Consider the following 15,734-nt stretch of genomic DNA (forward strand, 5'->3'; position numbering starts at 1 on the left):
TACTTTATTTATATTATTTCCATGAACATTTTTTTAATGAACATACTTGTTAGGTGTATATCTATATATATATATATATATATATATATATATATATATATATATATATATATATATATATATATATAAATAAAGGGTTGGGGAGTAACGGAATACATGTAATGGAATTACGTATTTAAAATACAAAATATAAATAACTGTATTCCACTACAGTTACAATTTAAATCATTGGTAATTAGAATACAGTTACATTCAAAAAGTATTTTGATTACTGAAGAGATTACTTTGCATTTTATTGTCATTTAATTAATTTAATATTTAGTCCTTTCAGATGGAAAACATTTATACATATAAATGATGCGATCAAAAGTGCATTTGAACAGCGGTGAAACACTTTCTTATGATGTGTAACATTCATACGAGCAGACAGAGAAGTAAGTCTGAAGTAAGTTTGGAGTAGAAGAAATAGAAATAAACCTTGTGTAAATTGTCAGCTTTACGCTAAACTAAAATGCTATTTCTAGCACATGTTACCATCATATTTTATTATCAAGAAAATTCACGTTGGATCATAATTTCTTTTTTTTCTTGTAAGTCCTTTGATATTAGGGCAAAAATCATATGCTTGATAATAATTTTTGTATTGTTTTCCTGTACAAATATCTAAAAATCCTTAAAGCAAGATCAATTTGATTTATCTTATTTTAGAAACAACACTGCATAAGATATTTAGGTTTTTCAGAGAATATATTTTTAACATGTGTATTTTGTCTTACTGTACTGGCTGAGTTTTTATAGTCAAAACAAGTGAAAAAATCTACCAGTGCTGAAGAAGTAATCCAAAGTATTTAGAATACGTTACTGACCTGGAGTAATCTAACGGAATACGTTACAAATTTCATTTTACAGCATTTATTCTGTAATCTGTAGTGGAATACATTTCAAAAGTAACCCTCCCAACCCTGTATATACAGGTGCATCTCAATAAATTAGAATGTCGTGGAAAAGTTCATTTATTTCAGTAATTCAACTCAAATTGTGAAACTAGTGTATTAAATAAATTCAATGCACACAGACTGAAGTAGTTTAAGTCTTTGGTTCTTTTAATTGTGACGATTTTGGCTCACATTTAACAAAAACCCACCAATTCACTATCTCAAAAAATTAGAATACATCATAAGACCAATAAAAAAAATTATTTTTAGTGAATTGTTGGCCTTCTGGAAAGTATGTTCATTTACTGTATATGTACTCAATACTTGGTAGGGGCTCCTTTTGCTTTAATTACTGCCTCAATTCGGCATGGCATGGAGGTGATCAGTTTGTGGCACTGCTGAGGTGGTATGGAAGCCCAGGTTTATTTGACAGTGGCCTTCAGCTCATCTGCATTTTTTGGTCTCTTGTTTCTCATTTTCCTCTTGACAATACCCCATAGATTCTCTATGGGGTTCAGGTCTGGTGAGTTTGCTGGCCAGTCAAGCACACCAACACCATGGTCATTTAACCAACTTTTGGTGCTTTTGGCAGTGTGGGCAGGTGCCAAATCCTGCTGGAAAATGAAATCAGCATCTTTAAAAAGCTGGTCAGCAGAAGGAAGCATGAAGTGCTCCAAAATTTCTTGGTAAACGGGTGCAGTGACTTTGGTTTTCAAAAAACACAATGGACCAACACCAGCAGATGACATTGCACCCCAAATCATCACAGACTGTGGAAGCTTAACACTGGACTTCAAGCAACTTGGGCTATGAGCTTCTCCACCCTTCCTCCAGACTCTAGGACCTTGGTTTCCAAATGAAATACAAAACTTGCTCTCATCTGAAAAAGAGGACTTTGGAACACTGGGCAACAGTCCAGTTCTTCTCCTTTGCCCAGGTAAGATGCCTCTGACGTTGTCTGTGGTTCAGGAGTGGCTTAACAAGAGGAATACGACAACTGTAGCCAAATTCCTTGACATGTCTGTGTGTGGTGGCTCTTGATGCCTTGACCCCAGCCTCAGTCCATTCCTTGAAGTTCACCCAAATTCTTGAATCGATTTTGCTTGACAATCATAAGGCTGCAGTTCTCTTGGTTGGTTGTGCATCTTTTTCTTCCACACTTTTTCCTTCCACTCAACTTTCTATTAACATGCTTGGATACAGCACTCTGTGAACAGCCAGCTTCTTTGGCAATGAATGTTTGTGGCTTACCCTCCTTGTGAAGGGTGTCAATGATTGTCTTCTGGACAACTGTCAGATCAGCAGTCTTTCCCATGATTGTGTAGCCTAGTGAACCAAACTGAGAGACCATTTTGAAGGCTCAGGAAACCTTTGCAGGTGTTTTGAGTTGATTAGCTGATTGGCATGTCACCGTATTCTAATTTTTTGAGATAGTGAATTGGTGGGTTTTTGTTAAATGTGAGCTAAAATCATCACAATTAAAAGAACCAAAGACTTAAACTACTTCAGTCTGTGTGCATTGAATTTATTTAATACACGATTTTCACAATTTGAGTTGAATTACTGAAATAAACGAACTTTTCCATGACATTCTAATTTATTGAGATGCACCTGTATATACACATACACACAATTTGCCATGCCCCACAAGAAGCTGAATTGGAATTTAAATTGGAATGATAGAAAGTGGAATTTACTAAACTGAAATTCAGTCACACAACACAATTTCATTAGTCCAAGACACATTTTCTGACAAATAATCAAGTTATTATTATTAGTGCCCAAGCACTAAAAGTGCGGAGATCCTATTGCTTTTCAAAGGATTATTATTATGGCCCAAGCACTGAAAGTGCAGAGACCCTATTGTTCTTCTAAAGATTATTATTAGGGCCCAAGCACTGAAAGTGCGGATGCCCTATTGTTCTTCTAAGGTGTCACGGTCCTGTCACTCTGTTAGTCTGGGTTTTTGTCTGACAGGACCATGGCATTATCATCCCATGCCTGTCTTGTGTTTTCAGTTGGTCTTGTTTCATGTCTGAAGCATGGTGTCTGGATCCTGACCCTTCTGCCTGGTTCGGTTTCGGTTTCGGTTTTGGTGTCAGGATCTAGACACACATGTTCCATGTTTTGTCCTGTATTGGTGTGAGTGCATCGCGCTTGTCATCTTGGTGGCATGCACTCGCATCAATAATCTGTGTCTGTCTCTCGCAACCATGGACATATGTTGTGCAAGCTTTGTGCCGTGCTCTCGGGTCGCGAGCTGTCTTCATGTTGTGCTGAGGTTTAGTCAATTCAGTCTGAGGTTTCGTGGTTGTGTGTGGCTGAACTCTCGCACAGGTGTCCTGTCTTGTTTTTGACGCCTGTTGCGTGCATCGCGTGCCGTTTGCCTCGCGATGTACACTCAGGTTTAGTTTAATGTGAGAATGCGTGGGATCACTTTGTTTGGCTAGCTATGCATTCTCTCGTCTTGTTTGTCAATTGGAATGGGCGCCCCCCCACACGGAAGTGGACACCTCGCCCGAGCCCGCTGCTGCTGACCGCTAGGAGGAGGAGGAGGAGGGCAAGCACTCCTCAGTCGCTGACAGCGCCCACGGCCACGGAGGCCGTTCCCTTGCTGCTGTCAGCACCCACAGCCACGGAGGCCATTCCCCTGCTGCTGCCAGTGCCCACAGAGGTCGTTCCCCTGCCGCTGCCAGCACCCACACCTGCCATGGCCAATGAGCCAGCGCACATGCCTGCCACGGCCAACGAGCCAGTTATTGAAGCCTCGTCCGTCTCAGTGCCAGCGCCTGAAGCCTCGTCCATCCCAGAGCCAGCGCTTGAAGCCTCGTCCATCCCAGAGCCAGCACCTGAATACAATGTTGAATTTTGGAATACAATTAATTTTAATAACATTAACCTTCCCAATCATAGATGAATGTAATGAAGCCCACCTGCCCATATCACTCGAAAATCTTTTTTATTTAGGGGTCAAAATTAACTCTAACTAAATCACACAAATTTGCTGGGAATAAAATGCCCAAATATTTAATGCCCTATTTGGGCTACTGGAAGTCGCCTGGCTGAAAAGCCGTTACTGGGCAGTCAGAGCCAAAGCTTTGGATTTAGACCAATTGACTTTGTGTCCTGAGAATTTAGATAAGGAATTCATAATTCTGTGGAGGCAAGGCATAGATCTAGTGGGGTCGGAGACGAATAATAAAATATAATCTGCATAAAGCAAAAGCTTATGCGCCATACCTCCCGCTACCACCCCTGGAAAATCATCCTCCTTTTTTATCACGGCTGCTAATGGTTCCAGGGTAAGACAGAAAAAAAATGGGGAAAGAGGTCAACCCTGCAGGGAGCTCATATCCAGAGTAAAATAACCTGAAATTAATCCATTTGTTTGTACCGCCGCTACCGGGTGTCTATAAAGTAACTTAATCCATCCAATAAAAGTTTTTCTGAACCCGTATATTTCCGAAATCTTAAAAAGATAATCCCATTCTACCATATCAAACACCTTTTCGGCGTCAATTGAGATGGCAGCGACTAGAGTCTGATCATTCACCACTGACCACATGATATTGATGAAATGCCTAATGTTATCAGAAGAGCTGCGGCCCCAAATAAACCCCACCTGATCTATATGTATAAGAGATGTCATAACTTTACTTAATCGGTTAGCCAAAATTTTTGACAATATTTTAACGTCTAGCTGGATCAGGGAAATTGGACGGTAACTCTTACACTTGTTTGGATCTTTGTCCTTTTTAAGAATCAGACTGATCCGGGCTTCAGTCATGGTTGGCGGAAGCTTTCCATTCTTTAATGATTCTGTATTAAACTTCTCCACAAAAGTGGAGCCAGTTCTGTAGCATAAGATCTAAAAAATTCAGCAGCAAAGCCATCTGGCCCTGGAGCCTTGCCTGTAGGCAAGGCCTTAATTACCTCACCAAACTCCTACAAGTTTATCTCAGAATCAAGAGAATTTTTTTGCCGTCAGTTTAGGGAGTTCTTTTTTGTGATTAACATATTTATTGATTCACACAACAAACAAAGAAAAGCAAAACATATATATACAGAGACAACATTTAACCCCTACTACCACCGCTCCCCCTCCCAATCCCCAATCCCACCCCAACCTTCAACAAACACCCCTGTGGTCACATATGAGCACATACACATACACTACATGGCCGTCTTGTTCATGTTTCACTCAGTGATGCGACGAGTGACAATGTTTTTCAAGCAAGCCCACTCATCAAAGATTATGGTTTCATCAATCAAATGAATCGCATGTCACCAGCTTCAACCAGGGCATCCAACTGCTTTTTAATGTCAGAGGGTATGAATGATTTTTCTCAGGTCATGAATGTGCAAAGCCACTTTGGTGGCTGATATGTGGTCTTGCTGTACACAGTGCACAGCTAATGTGATCTCCAGTGCACAGCTAATAGTGTCTGTTTGCTTCAGTGCGAAGCCAACCCAAAATTTAGTGCAAGGATCGCTGAAAATGTCTCTTAGAAACTTTGGGCATTTTTCTTGAGAAAGTATGCACGCAGACCATCGAAAATGTGTAGTATTCTTTCAAGAGCTGGACCAAGAGAGAGGAAACATGTGTTGCCATGCTGCAGTCATTTCTGATAGTCCAGCTGCACAAAATCACAAAAGTCTTTGAGCTCCTTCACACGCATTGTGTAGATATGGAAATATTTGTACACCTTCACAGCAAAACTCTCTATATCTATCGGAAGACAATCCACTGCTGTTTGCAATGTGTTATGGATGATGTGTGCATTACAACCAATCCCTAAAATTTTCTTTTCTAGCTTTGACTGCAGCTTTCTCTAGATATTGCCTTTACTAGCTCTCTTAACACTGCCAAAGTTTGTGTTGGTGTTGTCAGCACAGAACGCAATTAGTTTTTGATCAAGGCTATGTTTTTCAATGACGTTGGAAATGTAGTGAGTTTGCAAATCTGATGTCTCACCTGGCAGAGATGGAAACTCTGTTATCTTGACTTTTATACAATCTAGTGGATTAAAGTAACACACAAGCAAAGGGAACAATTTTATGTCTTTGTGATTGGATGCATCCACAGTCAATGTGACAAACGAGCACTTGTCCAAATCACTCTGAACTTCTTCCTCTGACAAAGGAACGAGTATGTTGCATATGACAGCTTCAGATTTGGTGCGGGCAGAAGAAAATTTTGGATCATACAATTTCTTGATCAATTTCGCAGTGCAGTCAGCCAAACGAAAACTATGGCCGTGCACAACAGAATGATAAGCAAAAAGTACTTCGCTTGCGTGAACCTTATCAGATTCTGAACTCAAAAAAATCGCTAACACTTGGTGTGGCACACTTACTTTTGACTCTTCAATCAGTTCACTAACTGGAAGTCTATTGATAGGGGATTGTGATTGGATAGTTTAATCCAATCATGTACTTCAAATAACACGGTGTGATTTTATTGGTTTTACAAGCCGTATCCTTGGCTACCTTTGTAGGGCTTTACTGGTTGTTTAGATCAGTGTTACTATCAGAAATAATTAATAATTATTTCTTTAGTTATTAATTAATATTTAAATTAATTAATTGAATCTAACTCATAAAAACCTCATATGGGGCTCCAGTAAATGTAGAGCGCTACGTTTAGGAGCGGGTTTGGTTATTAGCAATAATTAATAATTATCAAAGACAATTATTAATTATTAAAATCAATAGAACATTGATGAGAAACAATGTTAGCTTTTTCTAATCCTTTAAATCAACAATTATCAAAGATAATCATTAATTGTTAACATCGATGAAACATTAGTTAAAATTAACACTAGCCTAGTGATCATTCAAATTCAACAATCATCAAAGATAATTATCAATTATCAAAAATCAACAGAATATTAATAAGGATTAACATTGAAGGGGCACCACCCTGGAATCAGGGACTAATAACCAGATAGTATAACAGTCTCAATATTAGATTGTTTTCTTAGGAAAATTGACATCCGAAGAATATCGATTTTCGTGGGAAAAAAACAATGAATGAAGGCTTGAATCCGAGCACTGACATCCCGTCAGCATGACACAGGCGTATGCAAAACAAACCAAAACACTTCTCTTTGTAATATAAACAAAGTTTATTTATGCAGTAATATCAATTAATAATTAATACAATGCAGTCAATAAACTTCTGACTTACAACTACAAACTAAACAGTGATATGATTAGATATGGAAATCAAAATAATCCTATAACACATGAGGGTGTGTGCTTGTGAGGGGTCGCGCGTGTGTGTGTGTGTGGTTAGTACGAGAGAGAGAGAGAGTATAAAGTGACGGCCCTAAAGCCGATTTCGCGATCGTGGGAGAGAAAGCAGCTGTTAGTTTATCGCTCAGAGACGTGGTGAACAGCTCGTAAACAGTCCCACGTTCTTTGACTCTTTAATGGATAAAATCAGTTGTCAGTCTCACCCGCGATGGCGAAAATGCACAACAGTCCAATTTGGTTGGACCACAATACAGCAAATCTCATTTGTGATAATTAATACCCTGAGTATTAATAATGAGCGGACATGGCGGTCCGTAAACTGTACAAGCAAAAACCTTGAAACACAAGAATAACACACTATAATATTCTATCTCTGCCCAGACGTAAACCTCTTACTTGAATCGTATGAGGATGCAGAATGTGTGTTCATCCGTCCTTTATTTCCGACCCGGTTCCTTGAGGCTTGTGTGATGACAGGAGGCCGTTAACTCGCTCTGTTGGTGGGCACGGCTGTTGATTCTCGGCGGGCTGGCGGAGAACTCAGAAATGTCGACTTGATTGAAGATGGAAGAGAAATCTTTAATCTCTTCACTTCTGCAGGCAAACGGATGAAGATGCAGATTGCTCAGCGGTCTCCTTCGGATCCGTTAGAGTGTTCGGTTGAACACAGAGTAATCTCAACTCGTCCAGCGAGATGGAGATTGTATGGCCACAGTTTGCTGGAAGCAAATCCCGGAAGCATTTCAGAGGTATTTCTACTCCTGATGATGTCATGGTTTGTGGGATTTTCTGTTGTGTGCCTCATCCAATAGGAGTTGAGAGTTCGATCCTTTAGTGAGCAAGGCTTCATGGGATTTGTAGTCTGTTTTGGACTCCCTTTGTTTGATTTTGGCACGATTTTTATCAGAATAATTTACGACTTGGAATGTGAGGGCTTGAGTTAGGTTTTTACGACTGTGTTAGGCCTGCCTTTGTCTTCTATCTGAATACATGAAATGTTAGGATGGGGAAATACAAAAAGACAAAACACGATTTTTTCGGAATAATTCGGGAGACTAGAAAAAGTGCTTAAATAAAATGCTGTCTGTTAAGTCATTGGCTGATAGGGCAGCGAGGCAACAAGACAGCTACCTTTCGTTTCGGATGCAGCCTTAGTTTACGATGCTTTTGGAAATGCAGCCCAGGTCATGACCCATCAGTATGACATAATCAAGAATTCAACATGTGTACCTTATCGCTTCTGTCCTGTCTTGGACTCTATTTTACACAAGGCCATCATTTGATTTAGCTTACATTATCTGTAATCAAGTAATATTGAATTGCAATTAATGTAAAGATTATAAAGGCAGCCTAAATAGACTTAACAACAGTTTAATTCATATCTGTGTAAATAAAAGAGTAAAGCCAGGCTTTGATGAGATTGGTTTGTAGGATTCTCCTGAATTATTAGACATTTTGCTGCAATATAGAAAATTGATTGAACTTTAAATCAAAGAGTCCTTTAAAGTCAAATGTAATCGAGAATGAATTCAGATCTCTTTGTGTGCCAGTGAAGGTCAGTTTATTGCTGATACATCTCATTCGCTGACTACACTTATCACTTTTCACTAATCGCCACTAATCACTTTTTGTTCTTTTCTTTCAGTCCGAAATCGGTTTCGGCAAATTAGAGACATACATAAAACTGGACAAACTGGGAGAGGTGAGATACTGATAAACTCATAGCTTCTTTACCACAGTTATCATATATTTCTATTTAATCTGATGTCGAACTGAACTGAATTAGTTTAATTATGTAGTGTTTTGATTAAAATGGTCTATTATTGTCTTAAGCGGATTATCTATACATTGCTTTATTTCTTTTGCCCATATTGTTTGGAGATTTTGTCCAGACTAAGTCGTTGACTGACATTTCACCATTGATATTGCAGATGGTCATATTCACAGTTAGCCCTTCAATCACAATTTTTAAGGAAGTAAAAATTAATGTTGACTTTATTTACAATAGTGTTCAAATACAATTTTCTAAATGAAAATAAATAAAAAGTAAACCTGTATTTATATGTTATTCCATGTATGTGTTGGGCACATATGCAACAGTGTTTAAGGTCGTAGTAAATTAACAGATAATTTGGTGGCTCTAAAAGAGATCAAACTATACAAAAGAGTATGAAGAGGGCGCACCCTGCACCACTGTGGTTGCGGCGCCGATGTGGAAAAAATTACTTGAATATAGTTTTTATGAGATGCCAGATTTAATCAGAACGGATTTGAGGTGTTTTTGGATCCAGAATCAGGAAACTGCTTAGTTTTTGTCGTCTAGGAAGAGTGGATCGAGAGGGTTTTTGGATTGTGAAACTCTGTAGTGGAGGTAAAGCGCTAGTGATTGCAAGGGCTCGATGGGAGTGGGCAGGTTGAAAATGAAATTGGATGACCTCTTTTGGTCTGGTCTGTTTACTCTGTTTGATAAGGTATCTGATTGTCTCATGGTCTATGATATGGAGGTCTGAAATGGTGGGATGGATTCTTTGGTCAGATTTTGCCATGGTAGTGATTTCTGAACATCGGAGGAAGCCGAAGAAGGTGAGGATGAACATTGTATCTAGTGTTTTTGAGGTGTTTGTAGCCCTGGCAGAGGGTATTTAGACATTGGATGAGCAGGTCGATGGTGAGGGGTAGCCTAGTATCGGTTCTAGTGGGTTGGGATTTGTGGATAACCTTGATGAGAAGTGAGATCTAGGGATGGTTTATTGAGGAGGAGTTTTTGCTGAAAATTAGTTTTTAGAAGAAATGGATGCCACTTAGGTACACCTTGATGGTTCCTGGATGGAGGTTTTTGGATTGGTTGAGATGTGAGATGGAGGAGGATATGGAGAGGAGAGAAAAATTGGGAAATGGCAGGTTGTAGGTTTGATGGGAATTTTTGAAGCATTTCCACGCCATCCAGTAAGTTTGGAGAGTTCGGTGGGAAACGGCTTGGAGGATGCAGTCAAGGAAGCTTGGTGAAGGATTCTGAGGGGGTGATTTATAGAAATTTCAGTTCTGAACAAGGAGGAACTAGGGTTGGTGTCAGGTTCGCTTCTGGGGCCAAGGCTCTGAATCTCTGAAAGAGAAAACGAGAGAGTCAACAATCTGGTTCTTTGATCCTGGAATGTATTCAGCTTTGATGATAAATTGGTTACGAATGGAAATCCAAATTAGGTGCTTAAGAAATAACGATATTTCTGGTCAACGAGATCTGCCTTTGTTTATGCACTGTACAATGGCCTAGTTGTCGCAGTGAACTAAAATACTTTTGGATGTCCATTCCGACCCCCAGAAGGTGGCTGCTACTACGATGGGATACAGCTCGAACAGAGCAGAAGATTCCAAGTGGGAAGGGGATTTGTTATGTTGGGGGGCCAGGAGGATGCAAACCATCCGAAACCGATTGATGGGTCTGCGTTGGTGTATAATTGGATGTTGTCGGGGGAGGAGATGAAGTCATCATAGAAAAAGGAGATGCCGTTCCAGTGTCTGAGAAAAGTCAGCCATAGTTGTAAATCTGCCTGGAAGCTTGGTCCAGGACTACAGTGTCATTTAAGGAGTGGATGGATGAGGCCAGGGAGAGGAGATGTGAGATGAATGGGCGACCTTGGGGAATGATTTACGAAATTTAGGTGGCCAAGGAGGGAAAGGAGCTCGTGCTTAATGCAAATTAAATTTGTAAGGGTGTCTGAGGTGATTTAGATGATCCTATAATTTTTTTTCCTTGGAAAGAGAAGCGAGATATGTGACCGTGCCAAGCTGGATGCAAAAGAATTCGATAGAAGTGGATGGGCCAGCGGTCTTTTCTTGAGTGATAGGAATTCCTAGGTTGGAGAAAACTGTCATCACCGTGGTTAGATGTAGGGCCAGGGGAGAATTGTGAGGCAAGACTGTGAAAAAATCATCGAGCAGGTGGATGAGGTAAGGCACGGAGTGATTGTTTAAGAGTATCCAGCAAATTGCTTCAGAGAGGATGCCAAATATCTTGGGGCTACTTTTGCAGCCGAAGGTGAGCCAGACAGAAAAATAGAATTTGTCATTCCATTGTATGCCGAAGAGGTGCCAGAAATCGAGGTGCAGGGGCATGATTTTGAACGCTGCAGTGATGTCAAATTTAGTGAGCCATGTTTTCTCATGTGACTCTCTAAACCAGGGCAATAGAAACTGGGTGAAAGATTTATCTGAATAGTTGACCAGTTCTTTAGCTAGTATGGGAATGATGACAGGAGTACTAAATTTGTTTTTTATTTATGATTTTTTAACTGGACAAATGGAACCTGCGTGAGCTCCTCCGCAAAAGTAACAGATGTGCAGGAAATGGCATGATGGTCTGTGGCATCCGTAATCATTACAGATCTTCCTTTTTGATCTTTAATGTAGGACTTTGATGGGTTGCTGTTGGGATGCGGGACATACAAAGTTAGTCAGCTTGGTTGCTGTTGCAACTGGTTGGGGGGGTGTGATTGAGGGGCATGAAGTTGTTAGGTCCTCGGTTGAACTGCAGACAGTGCAGGAAATGCTTTTACAACTTAATAACACTCTATTATGGAGATCTAGGTCTAGCGCTCCCCAGTATTGGCATTGGTTCCATTGCGAAACTCTGGCTGCACTTTTGGCTGAAAAAAGCTTGTGATATGTAAAGAAATGGCTTCTGCCATAAGAGAGTAATAGTTCAGCGATAATGGAAAGGTAGTCATTAAGCTCGCGCTGTCTATGAGGAAACATGGAGCAAATGACATCAGTAAAATGCCCGAAGGCAATGCAAAACTCTGCGAAAGTGAGTGTAACAAGATCTCTAAGTTCTGGGCAAAGGAGGAGTCAGGAGACAGCAAACAGTCAAGCTGAGTGTTTTATTACTCTTTCTCAGTCTTTAATAAAACTCAAACAAAAAGGGCTCTTGATGGCCAAACACACACACAGCTTCAGGTGGTGGCTCGGGTCTCTCTCCCCACTCTGACGCCTTGGCGTGCCTTTTCAGGTCTCCCTCCGTCATCACTATAATGAGAGACAGGTGTTAGAGTTAATTACGGCCCAGGTAACGAGCCTTACTGCTCTCCCGCAGACCGACACATGACTACGCCCCCCATGCCACAGTGAGCGTGTGAGAACAGCTAGGAGAGGGATTTTTTAGATTGACTGAGAATTTGTGGCAGTCTATGGTTCTAACAGTGGTGCTGTTTGGGATTGCTGTCAGTAAAGAGGAGAGATCTATGTCTGCACCTGCAAGGATGTGAGAGCAGAGGTGATTGGAGACTGCCGGGGGTTCTGAGGCTGCAGCGTTTGAGGGAATAGAGAGAGGTATGGCAGTCTGGAGGTTGAATGAGGGAGGGAGAGCTGGAAAATCTGGGCTGGCTGAGAAAGGATTCTGGAACATTTCGCTTGCTGAGGCAGCCTCACGTGGGAATCCGCTCCAATGGCCCATGGATAGGAAGAAGTTGGGGAGAGGATGTTAGCATGAGGAATGAAGTGTGTTGGAAAAATTGAGGCATTTGGAATGGTTGTCATTGGAGAACGAGGGAAACAGTCTGTGTGAATGGTAGAAATTTCAGAGGATGGATGGTGGGCTTGCTGCATGTAGGGAGATGAGGTTGTTGAGAAATCTGTTATTGAGTGGAGATTTGTTGTGATAGCTTGGAGAGGAAGAAGGAGGTGGATGGAGTTCAGCGGGGGAGGGGATGGTGATGCGTGCTCAGCGACTGGAAGTTCTGCGCAAGCGCCAAACTTCTGTGTTTACCTCGGGGTTAATGTGACCACTGGAGCTGGATGGCTATGACAGAATTCTGTGGATTTCTGTCGATTTGTGGTTGAGGACTGCCGATTTAGAGTGTTTAGCAGGTGGAAGAGAAGGCGGAGGGGTGGGTGAGTTGCCGCGTTTATAAGGCGGCGAGCAAATCATGGAGCTAAGCTTTGTTTGCAAGCTGAGGGTACATGATGTCTGCGACTGCGAGAGCGTGTCCTAATCTGTTGACGGTCCATTTGGCTACACTGGGGATGAAATGGCAATCGGGAGGTATGTGAAGCTCTTGAGGGAGGGGGGAAGAAATAATCTGGCAGTAGCGCCTAGGAGAAGAGGTACCTGAGACTGAAGCTTGGCGGCCTTTCATTGCTGCTGGAAGTTAAGAAACGGCATTGGGAGAGACAGAGATTATCCTGGGTTCAATGGACTGTTGTGGGGAGTCCGGAGTGATTGAAAATTTGTCTTGGAAGGAAAAAGTTTGAGTTCCTGAGACATCTTCGAGTATGGGTGGGGCGTAATGCCGGAAGACTCGACGCCATGTAGAGGTAAGCGGTTGTTTATATATGCTTACTCTGGCAGTCTGATTGGTCGGATTAAATGATCTTGCTCCTCCCGAACCTAGTTTATAAAACTCCATTATGGTGACTGTATAAATACCTCTTGTTCGTATGGCATTAAACGAATACAAAAAAACTACAACAACAATAAACGTGATGTGATGTTTCGCTTTCTTCTAAAATGTTTAATATTTTATCTCTAATATCAAGTTTTATGTGTATAAATGATATGTGAATATTCCCAACACTCTGACAGTGCAATTTCTGTATGGGATATGTGATTTTTATCATATTTTTTAATATCTAAGACACGTGTTTCTATATTAAACTATGAATGTGTCTTGCCCAAGGACACTTCGGCATGTGGGCCAGGAATCAAACCACCAACCCTGCAATTAGTGGCTAACCTGCTCTACCACCTGAGCCACAGCTGCCCGGTAATAAATATTGATATCAAACGATATGAAAAAGAATAGTCATAGATTCTTTATCATAGATGCTATTTACATTAAGTGCAAATAGTGACAGATGCTATTTTCACTAAGTGTAAAAAGCAACAAAAAGCATCTTCTTTGCACTAAGTGCAAATAGCGTTATAGACTATTTGCACTCTAGTGCAAATAGTGGCAGATACTCTTACACCCCTGTTTAAATACTAACATACAGTATAGTGTCATCACTGCAGCATTTTTATTGTGTTGATTTGGAGTCCCACAGACACCCTACACCAACCCCTACCCCTAAGCTTATCTTACAAAAATTTACCATGGTTTTACTTCAATAACCATAGTTTCAGCATGGTATTTTTCTAGAAAATCATAGTAAACACAAAATTAAACATGGTTACTATTAACTACTATTAACAACATGTTACTGTAGTAACACCATGGTTAGTACATCAGAACTATATAGTTTCCACCAAAACACATGGTTTCTATAATATTACTACAGCAAAACCATGGTTAATTTTATCTGGATCAAATCCTTCTCTCAACTCCCCGACCTTCACTGTGACCAAATCACTGCGAGGAATCTCTTTATTTATTACTATAAGTAGTCTTATAGGAAATATTAAGAGTAGAAACATGGGAAAAATATGTCAAGAGGTGAGATTCGAACCCAGATCTCCAACGTGACAACACATACACAAACCGTCATTACACCCAGAACTACTACAGCTGCACATGGGGTTGCAGTTTGTCATAAAATCCTGTGTTTCAACCAGACTATTGGAGCGCAAATAGTCACTTAGTTATCCAATCTTTTAATCCACTACACGTCTAACCCGTTAACCAGTTTAATGTCTCTGCCTCATCGCAAAAAAATCAAATATGCCCACCTTCATTTGATCAGCAGTTGACCCCAAATAAATCTGTTGTGGCTGTCTTAAGTTTGGTCTGAGCAGTGGTGGGTGGAATTAGTGTAAAAAGCCTCTGCCAAAAAGATGGGCTATTTGCACTTGTAAATAGACACTCCGAAAAGGATATCATGATAATATTTTTGGCCATATCGCCCATCCCTATTTGAAGTACCAGACAGGACAAAATGAGTTAGGAGCCTCACATAGCAGGACATGTTATGTTCAAAGAGAGTTGGACGGAGCACAACTCCGAATGCAGGGGTCTCGAGACTCTTTTTTTTTAAGTGCATGCAACTTTACACAGCGTCCTAAAAGTGCAGTGTTTATGCGCGAGGCACTTCAACGACATCAGTGAAACGTACTGCTACCACTGTTATTATATTTATATTATTATTATCATGTATTTATAATTATTTGTTATTGTTATATATTAGATTGTCTTTATTTTGGGGCCTTTCCAAGCAATAAAAATAATATCAATAATAAACTTATATAGTGGCCTTAATGGTAGCTTTCTCAAAGCGCGTTACAAAGGGGGAAGAAAAAAATAAAAATGATAAAAAATAAAATTTACACAATATAAACATTCATATCAAATGATTATTAATAAAACAGGATACAAAATAAAGCAAATATTGATGATTTAATTAATTGCAGTTAATTAATCGGTATCTCATGTTGATAACCCTAAAAATTACGTTTTCAGGATAGCAATTTGAGTAAAAGGAAATTTACATGAATTCCGTGGACTCCAATAAATTGTTTAAAGTTATTAAGAACTTTATGATCATATTATCCATTGTGATTTCAGAATATTTCAAAGAGATGATGATGGAGTGAAGAACCAAAGTGCAATTTTA

The sequence above is a fragment of the Myxocyprinus asiaticus genome, chromosome 11 (genome assembly GCF_019703515.2).
Source record: "Myxocyprinus asiaticus isolate MX2 ecotype Aquarium Trade chromosome 11, UBuf_Myxa_2, whole genome shotgun sequence".
NCBI lineage: Eukaryota > Metazoa > Chordata > Actinopteri > Cypriniformes > Catostomidae > Myxocyprinus > Myxocyprinus asiaticus.